We start from the raw sequence: 12334 nt of genomic DNA on the forward strand, positions 1-12334 counted from the left end.
GTGGTGCTGTAGTCGTTGCTGGTTGAGTGGTCATGTAGGCGTTGCGGGTTGAGGGGTGATATAGGCGTTGCAGGTTGAGTGGTGCTGTACGCGGTGGGGATTGAGCGGTGCTGTATGCGGTGGGGATTGAGTGGTGTTGTAGGCGTTGGGGATTGAGTGGTGATGTAGGCGTTGAGCGGTGCTGTAGGCGTTGGGAGTTGAGCGGTGCTGTACACGGTGGGTATTGAATGGTGATGTAGGCGTTTGGGGTTGAGTGGTTTTCAGCAGGCACACTCCTCCAGCAGTCAGTGCACACTTTCATCAGGCACACACCACTATCCGGCATTGCACGCTTCACCAGACATACACACCACCAGTTGTCAGTGCACGCTTTCACCGGGCACAAACAACACCAGCCGTCAGTGCACGCTTTCACCAGGCACACACACACACCACCAGCTGTCAGTGCACGCTTTCATTAGGGGCACACACCACCAGCCATCAGTGCACGCTTCCACTAGGCACACACACCACCAGTCGTCAGTGCACGCTTCCACTAGGCGCACACACACCACCAGCCGTCAGTGCACGCTTCCACCAGGCACACATGCCACCAGTTGGCAGTGCACACTTCCACCAGGAACACACACCACCTGCCCTCAGTGTACAATTTCTACAGGCACACACACCACCAGCCATCAGTGCTCACATCATTTGTTATCTCATCCACAATTAACTATTGTAGCAATCGCAGTATGGCGCACTTTACTTTTAAACATATTCATCTAAAGCGCAGCATGCCACCATTGCTACAAAAATAAATACAATTTTTTGCCTACAATTTATAGACTTTTGTTGCAGTTGGTGTTGCAAAATTGAGCAATGCCAATAGCTCAAACTTAATTAACCCGAGACCTATTGCATTGTAAATGCTTGTTTAAATTCATTTTTTATTTTTTTATTTTTTTTATTTGCATCTAAAGGACAAGCACAGAACAGCAAAGAAAAAAAATGAAAAGAAATATGTCATACAAACGTCATTATAGTAGTTTCAGCAAGGCAATACATACATCATAAGACATTAAGGACATTTAATATCAAAAGAAGAATAAACGAATATCAAGACATAAACATTCCCTTCCACTTTCACTTTTGTTTGGAGACCTCTTGTTGTTGCTAAAGCCCGTTCCATAATATATATTTCCTTTACGAGACTCCACCATTCCTGAACCGTCGGTGGGTTATGTTGGATCCAGACCCTAGCTATTATCAGTCTAGCGCATGAAATTAGAATATTCAACAGATCACACAGAGAACTGTTCGCCCCAGAGGTGCCTACAAGGACGTCGACAGATGTCAGTACTATTGGACATGCCAGTTTTGTAGACACAACTTTAGTTATACCATTTCAAAAGTCATTCAATTGCGGACACGTAAAAAACATGTGAGTAATATCAGCTGATCTTAAATTGGATTTTGGACACTTCGTACGGTCGCTGGTACTATTATAATTAGCCCATTTTAAGATCCTGTCTGGCGTATAATAAAGGTGACAGATGGTTTTAAATAGCTGCAATTTTAGACTAGAGGAATGAACAGAGAAATTTAAACTATTTAAGGAAGAAGTGATAAAGTTAGGGGTCACATCAGTACCCAACTTCCTACTACATTTCTCTGATAATTTTGTAGAATCGTCGTTTCTAAAACCAGATTTTTTTTATATCCAATGCTAATCCATGCTTTATCCGCTTCTTTATAAATACAGTTCCATAAATCAGAGTCCAAAATATTAGTCAGTCCTAATTTCCGCGCCAGATAATCTCTAATTTGAGAATATTTAAACCGAGCCCCTTCTGTGAGATTGTTAGACGGGGACCTGGAGGGTCGGCCGAGGACAAGGGGAGAGGCCTTCGGAGAGGGCCGTCTCCAGCGATCGTACAGACAAGTAACTTCCCCCCCACAGATGGACACCACACAAGGATAAGGTCAACACTCTTTATATACGATTCTTGAAGCAAGGATATCAGCGATACAGTGAGGTCGGGACACGAGGGTCCTCTCAATTCTAGTCTCTGGAAGGGAAAGGGGTAGCGGGACAGTCTTGGTACCGGTCTGGTACTGAGGTGTTACGATGAATAGCTCACAATCCTCGAGCTCGGAGTTCTGGAAGGTCGGGCCGCGGCAGCGCCAGCAGGCTCGGATGATAAGTCTCACTTGAGAAGGGCCGCGGCAGCGCCAGCCGGCAAGGGCGATGGTTCACACAAGGATGGGCCGCGGCTGCGCCAGCAGGTCCCGACGAAGATGTAGGTTGCAGAGGGCCGCGGCAGCGCCAGCAGGTCCCGACGAGGATGGAGGTTGCAGAGGGCCGCGGCAGCGCCAGCAGGTCCCGACGAGGATGTAGGTTGCAGAGGGCCACGGTAGCGCCAGCAGGTCCCGACGAGGATGTAGGTTGCAGAGGGCCGCGGCAGCGCCAGCAGGCAGGACGATGGTTCACAAGGCAGGGTTGCGGCAGCGCCAGCAGTCTGTCAAGGATGAGTTCTTCAAGGTGTCTCTCGACTCCAGGATACAACTGCCTTCCTGCTCTGGAGCTGCCCCAGTTATAGGTCTGGCCTCCTTTGATGTCCGGACCCTCGCTCTTGGAGGTCGGGAGGTCCGGGATGGGGGAGTCCAGACACCCAGCAGGGGGGTGGAGCCAGCGCCCGGGGAGGCTGGGGGCGATCGGCACCTGGCGGGGGAGAGCCATCGACACTCCTCTCTCCCATTGACCTGCCAAGTGGTCCGTTCACCTCCTGGGTGGATGGTGGTGCCTCGATGTCGGGGCCTGGCCAGGCCCAGGGTTGGGGTCGAGCTGAGGCCACGCGGCCTCGTGATGCAGTGTCCAAGATGGCGGCTGGACCGGGGCAATGGTGCTGACAGGGGCCCGGGTCAGCCGATGCTGGGATGTTCGGGAGCAGGCGTCCCGTGGGGGACGGGTTGTGGGTTGCTTCTGTGGGTTGCCGGGGTGGTTCTTCTGGTGACACCGGGAGAGCCGGTGCTCGGACCCTATCATGTGGGGAGGGAGCGGGCCTTTCACGAGGCCTGTCCAACATGCGTCCCCCCCAGCTGAAGGCGGGGAGAGTCACCCATCTTCTTGGGTACTCTCCTCGTCGAGGCGGAAAAAGCGTGACAGGCCGTCCGTGTTGGCGTGGTCTTGGCCAGGGCGATGCTCCACAGTGAAGTCCATCCCCTGCAGGGAGATAGACCATCGCAACAGTTTTGGATTCTCCCCCCGCATCTGCATCAACCATTGCAGGGGTCTATGATCTGTTTGTACCCTGAAGTGAGTACCGAAGAGGTAGGGCCGGAGTTTCTTGAGGGCCCATACTACTGCGAAGGCCTCCCGCTCGATGGTGCTCCAGCGCTGCTCTCGGGCCAGCAGGCGTCGGCTGATGAAGGCCACTGGCTGATCGACTCCCTCGGCGTTGAGTTGAGAGAGGACTGCCCCAATGCCATGATCTGAGGCGTCCGTCTGGACGAGGAATTCCCGGCTGTAGTCGGGGGCCTGGAGCACGGGGGCGGTGCACATGGCGGCCTTCAACTTCTCGAAGGCCGCTTGACAGTCCGGAGTCCAGTTGACGGTTTTGGGGTTTTTCTTGGAGGTGAGCTCTGTGAGGGGCCCCACAATGCTGCCATAGTCTTTCACAAACCGCCAATAGTATCCGGTGAGCCCCAAGAAGGCTCGGACCTCGGTTTGGGTGACGGGTGGCTGCCAGGACTGGATGGCAGCGATCTTGAGCTGGAGGGGGGCCACCAGACCGCTCCCCACTTGGTGTCCGAGGTAGGTCACGGACCCCTGGCCAATCTGGCATTTGCTGGCCTTGATGGTAAGGCCGGCCTGCTGGAGGGCGCGCAGGACTTCTCGGAGGTGGTGAAGGTGGTCGGCCCAGTGACGACTGTACACAGCGATATCGTCCAGGTAAGCAGCACTGAATTCTTCGAGGCCCGCCAATACCCGGTTCACGAGTCGTTGGAAAGTAGCTGGAGCGTTTTTCATGCCGAATGGCATCACTTTGAAATGGTAGTGGCCATCCGGGGTAGAGAAGGCGGATCGTTCTTGGGCTCTGGGGGTGAGGCCGATCTGCCAGTAGCCCGCTGTCAGATCGAAGATGCTCAGGTAGCGGGCACCCCCCATACGGTCAACCAGTTCATCTGCCCGGGGAATGGGGTGAGCGTCGGTTCGGGTGACAGCGTTCAGGCCCCGATAGTCTACACAGAATCGGAGCTCGGGGGTGGTGCCCGGGGCGGCAGCTTTGGGGACCAGTACGACTGGGCTGGCCCAGGGGCTGTCGGATGGCTCGATCACTCCGAGGGCGAGCATTTTAGAGACTTCGTCCTGGATGCAGGCGCGCACCCGATCCGGCACTCGGTACGCCCTGTGTCGAATAGGGGGACTATCCCCAGTGTCCACGTCGTGGAGGCACCAGGGGGTGACCCCCGGGGTGAGTGAGAACAGGTTCGCAAATTGCAGCAGGAGAGCCCGACAGTCTTGGCGTTGTTCCGGGGTCAAGGCATCGGAGAGTCGGACCCCTTCCACTGAGCCATCTTTTTCACGGGTCCTCAGTAGGTCAGGGAGGGGCTCAGAGTCTTCTTCCGCCCCACTATCTGTTGCCATCAGTAGGCTGAGCTCCGAGCGTACGAAGTGTGGCTTGAGTCTGTTGGCGTGGAGGACCCGGAGGGGGTTCCGGGGGGACTCCATGTCTATTAGGTAGGTGACAGGGCCCTTGCGCTCAATCACTTTGAAGGGCCCCGTCCATTTGTCCTGCAAGGCACAAGGTTCGACTGGAGACATCACCCATACTTGCTGACCGGGCTCGAACTCAATGGAGGAGGCATGTTGATCGTACCATTTCTTCATGTCCTCCTGACTGGCCTCAAGATTGGCTTTGGCGAGTTCCCTGAATCGCCGGGTCTGGTTGCGGAGGGTCAGGAGGTACTTATACACGTCCGGAGGGGTCCTCTGGGGGGTCATCTCCCATTCTTCTTTGACCAGGCTGAGGGGCTCCCGGACAGGGTGTCCGTACAGGAGCTCGAAGAAGCTAAAACCGAGGGATTTCTGGGGAACCTCTCGGTAGGCGAAGAGGAGGCACGGGAGCAGCACGTCCCATTGGCGACGTAGGGGTTCTTCCAGGCCCATGATCATCCCCTTGAGAGTGCGGTTAAACCGCTCGACCAGTCCGTTTCCTTGCGGGTGATAGGGGGTCGTGAACCGGTAGGTAACCCCGCACTGCTGCTAGAGAGATTTCATGTATTTTGAGATAAAGTTCGTGCCCCTGTCGCTGACGACTTCCCGGGGGAAGCCCACTCGAGAGAAGATCCCCATTAAGGCTCGGCCTACCACTGGTGCTGTTACGGTCCGGAGAGGAATGGCCTCGGGATAGCGGGTGGCGTGGTCCACCAGGACCAGGATGAACCGGTGCCCCTGTGCTGTTCGGGGGTCCAGGGGCCCCACAATGTCTATTCCCACCCGTTCGAACGGGGTGGTGACGACGGGGAATGGTTGCAAGGGTGCTTTGATTTTTCGGCCGCTCTTCCCGCTGGCCTGGCAGGTGGGGCAGGCCCGGCAGTGGTTGGAGACATCATTTCACATTTTGGGCCAGTAAAAGTGTGTTACCAGGTGGTTGTAAGTTTTGTCTTGTCCCAAGTGCCCAGCAAGGGGGACATCGTGTGCTAAGTTCAAAAGGAAGTCTCTGAAGCGGAGGGGCACCACCAGCACCCGGCTGGCCCCCAACTCAGCAATTCTTTGCTCGCTGTAGAGGAGGTCATTGTCCCAATAGATCCAGTGTGCCCTTGCGGTGTCTCCTGCGCTCTGGGCGAGGGCTTGCTGTCGGAGTCCCTCGAGGGAGGGACAGGTCTTCTGTTCTTGCCGGAATTGTTCCTGGGTGGGTCCACCCTCTTGACGCCACTGGGCCAGTTCTGGAAGGTCCTGGAGCTGAGCGGGCCCTTCTTGGTTTTGCTCTGGGGGATCATTACTGAGGGCGTCTCTCTCCGGGACGATCGGGGGAGGAGGTGCTGGCCATTCGGGTTCTTCGGGACTGGGGATGGTGCGTGCGGCCATGGACCGGGTCGTTACGCAGGCCCAGTCCGGGAGGCCCAACATCCCCAGGTGCTCTCTTCTCTCAACGGCTGCCCAGGGGGAACTTTCGAGGTCGTTTCCCAGGAGGCAGTCCACCGGGGCATCATCGCGGACAGTCACCTTCAGCATACCGGACACTCCTCCCCATTCGAAGGGGACGCAGGCCATCCGACACAGGCTCTCTGAATTGTCAGCTGATCGGACGGGGCAAAGAACGTTTGGCAAGATCTGTTCCGGGGTTACCAGATGACAGCGGACTGCCGTCACACTGGCCCCGGTGTCACGCAGGGCTTCGGCCTTGCGCCCATTGATGTTCACCCACTGGCTGTATTTTCTCGTGTTGGCGGGTAGGGGAGCCCGCGGGATCATGTCTCTTTCCCCTAGGCAAACCAGGGTCATGGCGGCGGGTTCCCACTCGGGCTGCTCTTGGTCGTACTCTTCATAATCTTCGGGTGCTTGCTCCTCTCCCAGGGCGGCGGCAGCGACCTGGCGGGGTATGGGACTCTGGTTCTTCGGGCAGTTAGGGTCGTTGGCATAGTGGCCGGTCCGCTGGCACCGGTGGCAAGTAACGTTGGCTCTGAACCCTGGACGCATCGGGGGGTTCCCCTACCGGCCGGGGGCGGGGTGTTGCTGGCGGGAGCCGCCGGGACGGCGTCTCTGCCCCGACCCTGGCCTCCTCCTCCTCGGGGGCGATGGGGACCTTGGTTGGTTCTGTTTGGCTCACTTGGCCCACTTCGGGCAACTCGAGTGCTTTCCCATCGGTCAGCTTCGGCGGCGAGCTGCCGAGGTTCAGTCAGTTTACTGTCGAGGAGGTGCTGCCTGAGCTCGACGAAGCAATTGTTGGAGAGGTGCTCCCACACAATGAGGTTAAAGAGTTGCTCGTAGGTGGTTACGTGGCTGCCCTTGATCCACCCCTCGAAGGCTCGGCTGAAATAGTTCACGTACTCCACCCAAGTCGTACCCGGGATCCGCTTGCAGTCGCGGAACCGCTGGCGGTACATCTCGGGCGTGAGTCCGTATCGAGTGAGGAGGGCGGCCTTCATGTGGTCATAGGATGTCATCTGATGGTCCGGGAGCTGCAGCAGGGCGTCGCGCCCTTCACTGACGAACCTTCCCCATAGCCCGGCTCCCCAGTCACTTCGATCAATCCGGTGGGAGGTCATGGCGATCTCGTAGGCCTTGAACCACTGCTGGATATCGTCGTTCCAATAATATTCTCTGACGACATCCTTGGGGATGTGGACTTTTGGTTCGGCAGTGCCCGGGGTGTTCGGGCGCTCGGGCACCCCGAGATCTTTATTCTGTTTCCGCATCTCTATCTCTGCTAGCTTGCGCTCATGTTTGTATGCCAGTCTTTTCTCTTCGAGTTCTCTCTGCCTTTGTTTCTCTTCCCGCTCCTCTCAGAGCCGCAAGTGTTCTAATGTTATCTTTTGTTCCGCCAATTTCAGCTCTCCGTCCAACCGGAGTCGTGCCAACTCTAATTCATGGAGTCTGCTTTTCTCTCGTTCTTGGATCTCCTCCAGGGAGAGACCCGCTCTCCTTCCTTCCGTCGGAGTGGTGTTTGTTTCTGGCGCCTTGCGGTTCTCTGTGGATCCGCTCTCTTTTGTTGTCATTGTGGTTGAGTCGTGGGGTGAGTTACTCTCTGTACGATTACGCGTTGGTTCGGATCGCGCCGCTGGCCACCAATGTTAGACGGGGACCTGGAGGGTCGGCCGAGGACAAGGGGAGAGGCCTCCGGAGAGGGCCGTCTCCAGCGATCGTACAGACAAGCAACTTCCCCCCCACAGATGGACACCACACAAGGATAAGGTCAACACTCTTTATATACGATTCTTGAAGCAAGGATATCAGCGATACAGTGAGGTCGGGACACGAGGGTCCTCTCAATTCTAGTCTCTGGAAGGGAAAGGGGTAGCGGGACAGTCTTGGTACCGGTCTGGTACTGAGGTGGTACGATGAATAGCTCACAATCCTCGAGCTCGGAGTTCTGGAAGGTCGGGCCGCGGCAGCGCCAGCAGGCTCGGATGATAAGTCTCACTTGAGAAGGGCCGCGGCAGCGCCAGCCGGCAAGGGCGATGGTTCACACAAGGATGGGCCGCGGCAGCGCCAGCAGGTCCCGACGAAGATGTAGGTTGCAGAGGGCCGCGGCAGCGCCAGCAGGTCCCGACGAGGATGGAGGTTGCAGAGGGCCGCGGCAGCGCCAGCAGGTCCCGACGAGGATGTAGGTTGCAGAGGGCCGCGGCAGCGCCAGCAGGTCCCGACGAGGATGTAGGTTGCAGAGGGCCGCGGCAGCGCCAGCAGGCAGGACGATGGTTCACAAGGCAGGGCTGCGGCAGCGCCAGCAGTCCGTCAAGGATGAGTTCTTCAAGGTGTCTCTCGACTCCAGGATACAACTGCCTTCCTGCTCTGGAGCTGCCCCAGTTATAGGTCTGGCCTCCTTTGATGTCCGGACCCTCGCTCTTGGAGGTCGGGAGGTCCGGGATGGGGGAGTCCAGACACCCAGCAGGGGGGTGGAGCCAGCGCCCGGGGAGGCTGGGGGCGATCGGCACCTGGCGGGGGAGAGCCATCGACATTCCTCTCTCCCATTGACCTGCCAAGTGGTCCGTTCACCTCCTGGGTGGATGGTGGTGCCTCGATGTCGGGGCCTGGCCAGGCCCAGGGTTGGGGTCGAGCTGAGGCCATGCGGCCTCGTGGTGCAGTGTCCAAGATGGCGGCTGGGCCGGGGCAATGGTGCTGACGGGGGCCCGGGTCAGCCGATGCTGGGATGTTCGGGAGCAGGCGTCCCGTGGGGGACGGGTTGCGGGTTGCTTCTGTGGGTTGCCGGGGTGGTTCTTCTGGTGACACCGGGAGAGCCGGTGCTCGGACCCTATCATGTGGGGAGGGAGCGGGCCTTTCACGAGGCCTGTCCAACAGAGATTATAGCATACCTTCAGCCTTTCAAATGTAAAAAACCCCTGATGGTCATATAAGTCACCCAATTTTTTAATACCAGAATCTGACAACACTAAACCAGCTGTATCATAAAAAATTCCTGGTAGACCCGGATTAAGCCACAATGGGGTATTAAAATGGAAAAGAGAGGTTTTACATTCAGCAAGAATAGTGCGCCATATGCTAACAGTATCTCGTACCGTCTTAAATTTCAAACGTTTGAAGTAATTGGGGTCGTTTAGTCTGTAAAAGAACATATTTACATCCTCACCCAACATAAATTTGTGAAAATACAAACGTTTCTCAGGGATGATCAGGCTCCGAAATCGAGTCTAAAAAGTGGACCAATAATAAGATTTGATGTCGGGTAAAGATAATCCTCCTTGATTGAATGGGAGTTTAAGCAATGTAACAGCCCGACGAGCTTTCTTATACCCCCAAACAAAGCTACTGATAATACCATCTAATCTATTGAAATAATAATTATTAATTCGTAAAGGGATAGATCGAAAAAGATATAAGTATTTAGGCAGTATCTTAATTTTAACCAGATTTATTGCCCAATAATACTTAAAGGTAGCTTGTGCCATTTCTTAAATAAAACAGCAGTTTCTTTTAGTAGCGACTCATAATTTAGAGCAAGTATTGAATTAATATTCGAGGAAATTTTAACCCCCCAGTAAGTAGCTACATCACATACCCCTGTCACTAATCTTGGTGATTTGTAATTCATAACAATTTGGGTCTTGCCAGTGTTAAGCCTGTATCCCGAAACCAAGCCGAATTCCCTTGCCTCGGTTATAATGCCCTTCATTGCTTCAGAGACATTAGTGGAATATATCGCGACATCGTCAGCATAAACGGTAATTTTAAGAGAGTCTACGCCATTAGCAAATGGGGAAATCTGATCTTGACTCTGCAGTGCAATCAAAAAGGGTTCCATTATAAGGGCAAATAACAAAGGTGACAGGGGACACCCCTGTCATGTCCCTCTTTTGATCGAAACGGTAGGAGAATATTTGCCCATATAACAAACTTTACCGATAGGCTCATCATATAGTGAACTTGTTTTAAATTCAATTATTCTCGAGGGACAAGCAGCAAATTGCTGCTGGCCCTTCCGCCTTACAAGAAGGGATTTTGCATTAGCGACATTTAACTTTTTTTTTAAATTTACTGAGCCATTTCAGATTGATAAATCAAACAAAAAAATGCTACCCACGTGCAGGTTTGGTGCTGCATACGATTCCATTCGCCCTATGAAATGATGCAGCAAGAGGCTGCGTAATTCAAACTTTTTTATTTTTTATTCTATCCAATGCTTTACATCATCAACCAAAAAAATACTGAATGCCAGTGCTGCACAACATTGGTAAAGCCAATAGGTGCACAAGGCCAGACAGTATTGGATTTGCTAATGCAGGTTTGTTTAGCTAGGTAGTTGAACAAAAGTCATGCATGGAGAGCATCTTCCAGTCTACCATATGCACAGCACACTTCCCAATAAACTCTCACAGAATTTCCTGTTTTTGAAGCTGCACAGTAAAACTCCAGTGATAGTGTATCTCATTAAATTAATCGAAGTCCTCTAGTTGGAAGTGTGTAGGGATTAGACATGTCAATTTGTGGCTTTGTCAGTAGGAAGAAACATTGATTTCATGAAATGTCACACTGCAGGACACATATTTCATCATTCAGGAGAACAAGCACTCTGCACAAATAGCTGACTGTACCTCATTTTCCAGATGTTAAATTTGAATTCATTCAAGATGCATTATAAATATGACCACACATTACTTAGGTTGTCTGGGCTCCAAACTCAGATTCAAGCTCGACTAAGGTCACTTCCGCTAGATATAAAGCAAATAATATTAATTCATGTTGTGTTTGAAAGAGTCACGTTTTCAGTGCTCCTGGTTCCGTGTCACCAATATGGCAGCTCTTTCGTCACAGGCACAAAATCTGATTGCACATTGTGCATCTGTCATCCCCCATTGCTTCTCCAATGCATGGATAGGATGAAACCTTGCTCGTGTACTTCTTGGGTTTGTCATCTTTGAAGGGCATCTATCCCTCTGAGCGGTATTTTAGGCTGCCAGCACAAAACCACTAGTGTTTGGCAATATAGTAAGGCCAGAGCACAGCTGCAAACCAGGTCCTATCACACCTCAGACCCATAGAAAATGAAGGCATTACATAGTTCATCATTGTGTCCCATTCACTTGGCCCAGCATCGCTTCTCAGCTTCTCTCAGTGCCACAGCCACATTAGCCTCAGGAGTTAGCACAGTGGGTTGGAGATACTGCTGGAAAACAAGCTGTACTCTGCAATCTCCACCTTGGCTTCTTCGTGGCAGCAGAACAGCATCGCTGAGGGCTCAACAGCTCAGAAACCCCATCTCCGGATTACTAGGAACAGATGTGTAACCTCCTGAAATATACTCCCTACATTTGTGGGGGCGAGGGGCGTGGGATTATCAGACAGTGACCATTGTCCATCTCTCAGTTATTATTTTATTTTAAGAAACTGGGGAACAAACGCTTCCTTAACACCACTCGAAGCCAAGGTAGAGGGCTGAGATTAAAGACTCCTTCCTTCCTTGGAGCCTAGCAAGCTCAATTCCTTCCCTTCCCCTCTTCCATCAACCATGAACTCTATCCACCAGCTGTCTGCTGTTCAAATGTCTCATTCCTCGGTTTTGCCCTCACTCCCATTTAACACCACTGTCTTGTTTAAAAATTAATGTGTCTCATATTTTAAGTAAAGGGTTTTGGAGGAGACCAGCACTGACTCCTAAACATTAAACTTACTGACAGTCTAACTCCTGAAAAGAAGTACTGCTTACCTGTAACACTGGCTCTCAGAGTTTGTGCTGAAACCCACCAGGTTATGATACTTTTGTGAAGCACAAACACCATCTTTCAACATTGTGCGTGTAAATTATAACACGCTGTCTTCCTGTGATCACGAGAAAGCACTTCAAACCTTTTCCCAGATGGTGTAAAGCCACACTGAGCAAAGCTAAAAGGGCAGAGCATCAATCTCACTTTTCTGTTAACTCCTACAACGCAAAGCAGTGGTACAAACAAAGACAAGGCCTTCGCGACCTACAGCTATAAGTGAAAACATACATTTCTTCCCTATACCCTAGGCATGCTATGACCAACAAAGTCAGAAAAATGATAAATGATTCAACAGAAAGGATCTGCAAAGTCTGACATCAACCATCCCCACCACAATTCCACCCCAGTGTTTTGTGAAAATACTTGCAGAAGACCAAGCAGCAGTTTCCACATTACAGCAGGGGAATAG

At 52.9% G+C, this 12334-nt stretch overlaps 1 protein-coding gene across 1 annotated transcript in view; it reads right to left on the reverse strand.

Moving 5' to 3' along the window:
- Nucleotides 1-12334, reverse strand: part of TANGO6 (transport and golgi organization 6 homolog) — a 579124-nt gene that overhangs the window by 303353 nt on the left and 263437 nt on the right. The window lies entirely within an intron of this gene.

This window comes from Lissotriton vulgaris, chromosome 12, assembly GCF_964263255.1.
Source record: "Lissotriton vulgaris chromosome 12, aLisVul1.2, whole genome shotgun sequence".
Classification (NCBI taxonomy): Eukaryota; Metazoa; Chordata; class Amphibia; order Caudata; family Salamandridae; genus Lissotriton; species Lissotriton vulgaris.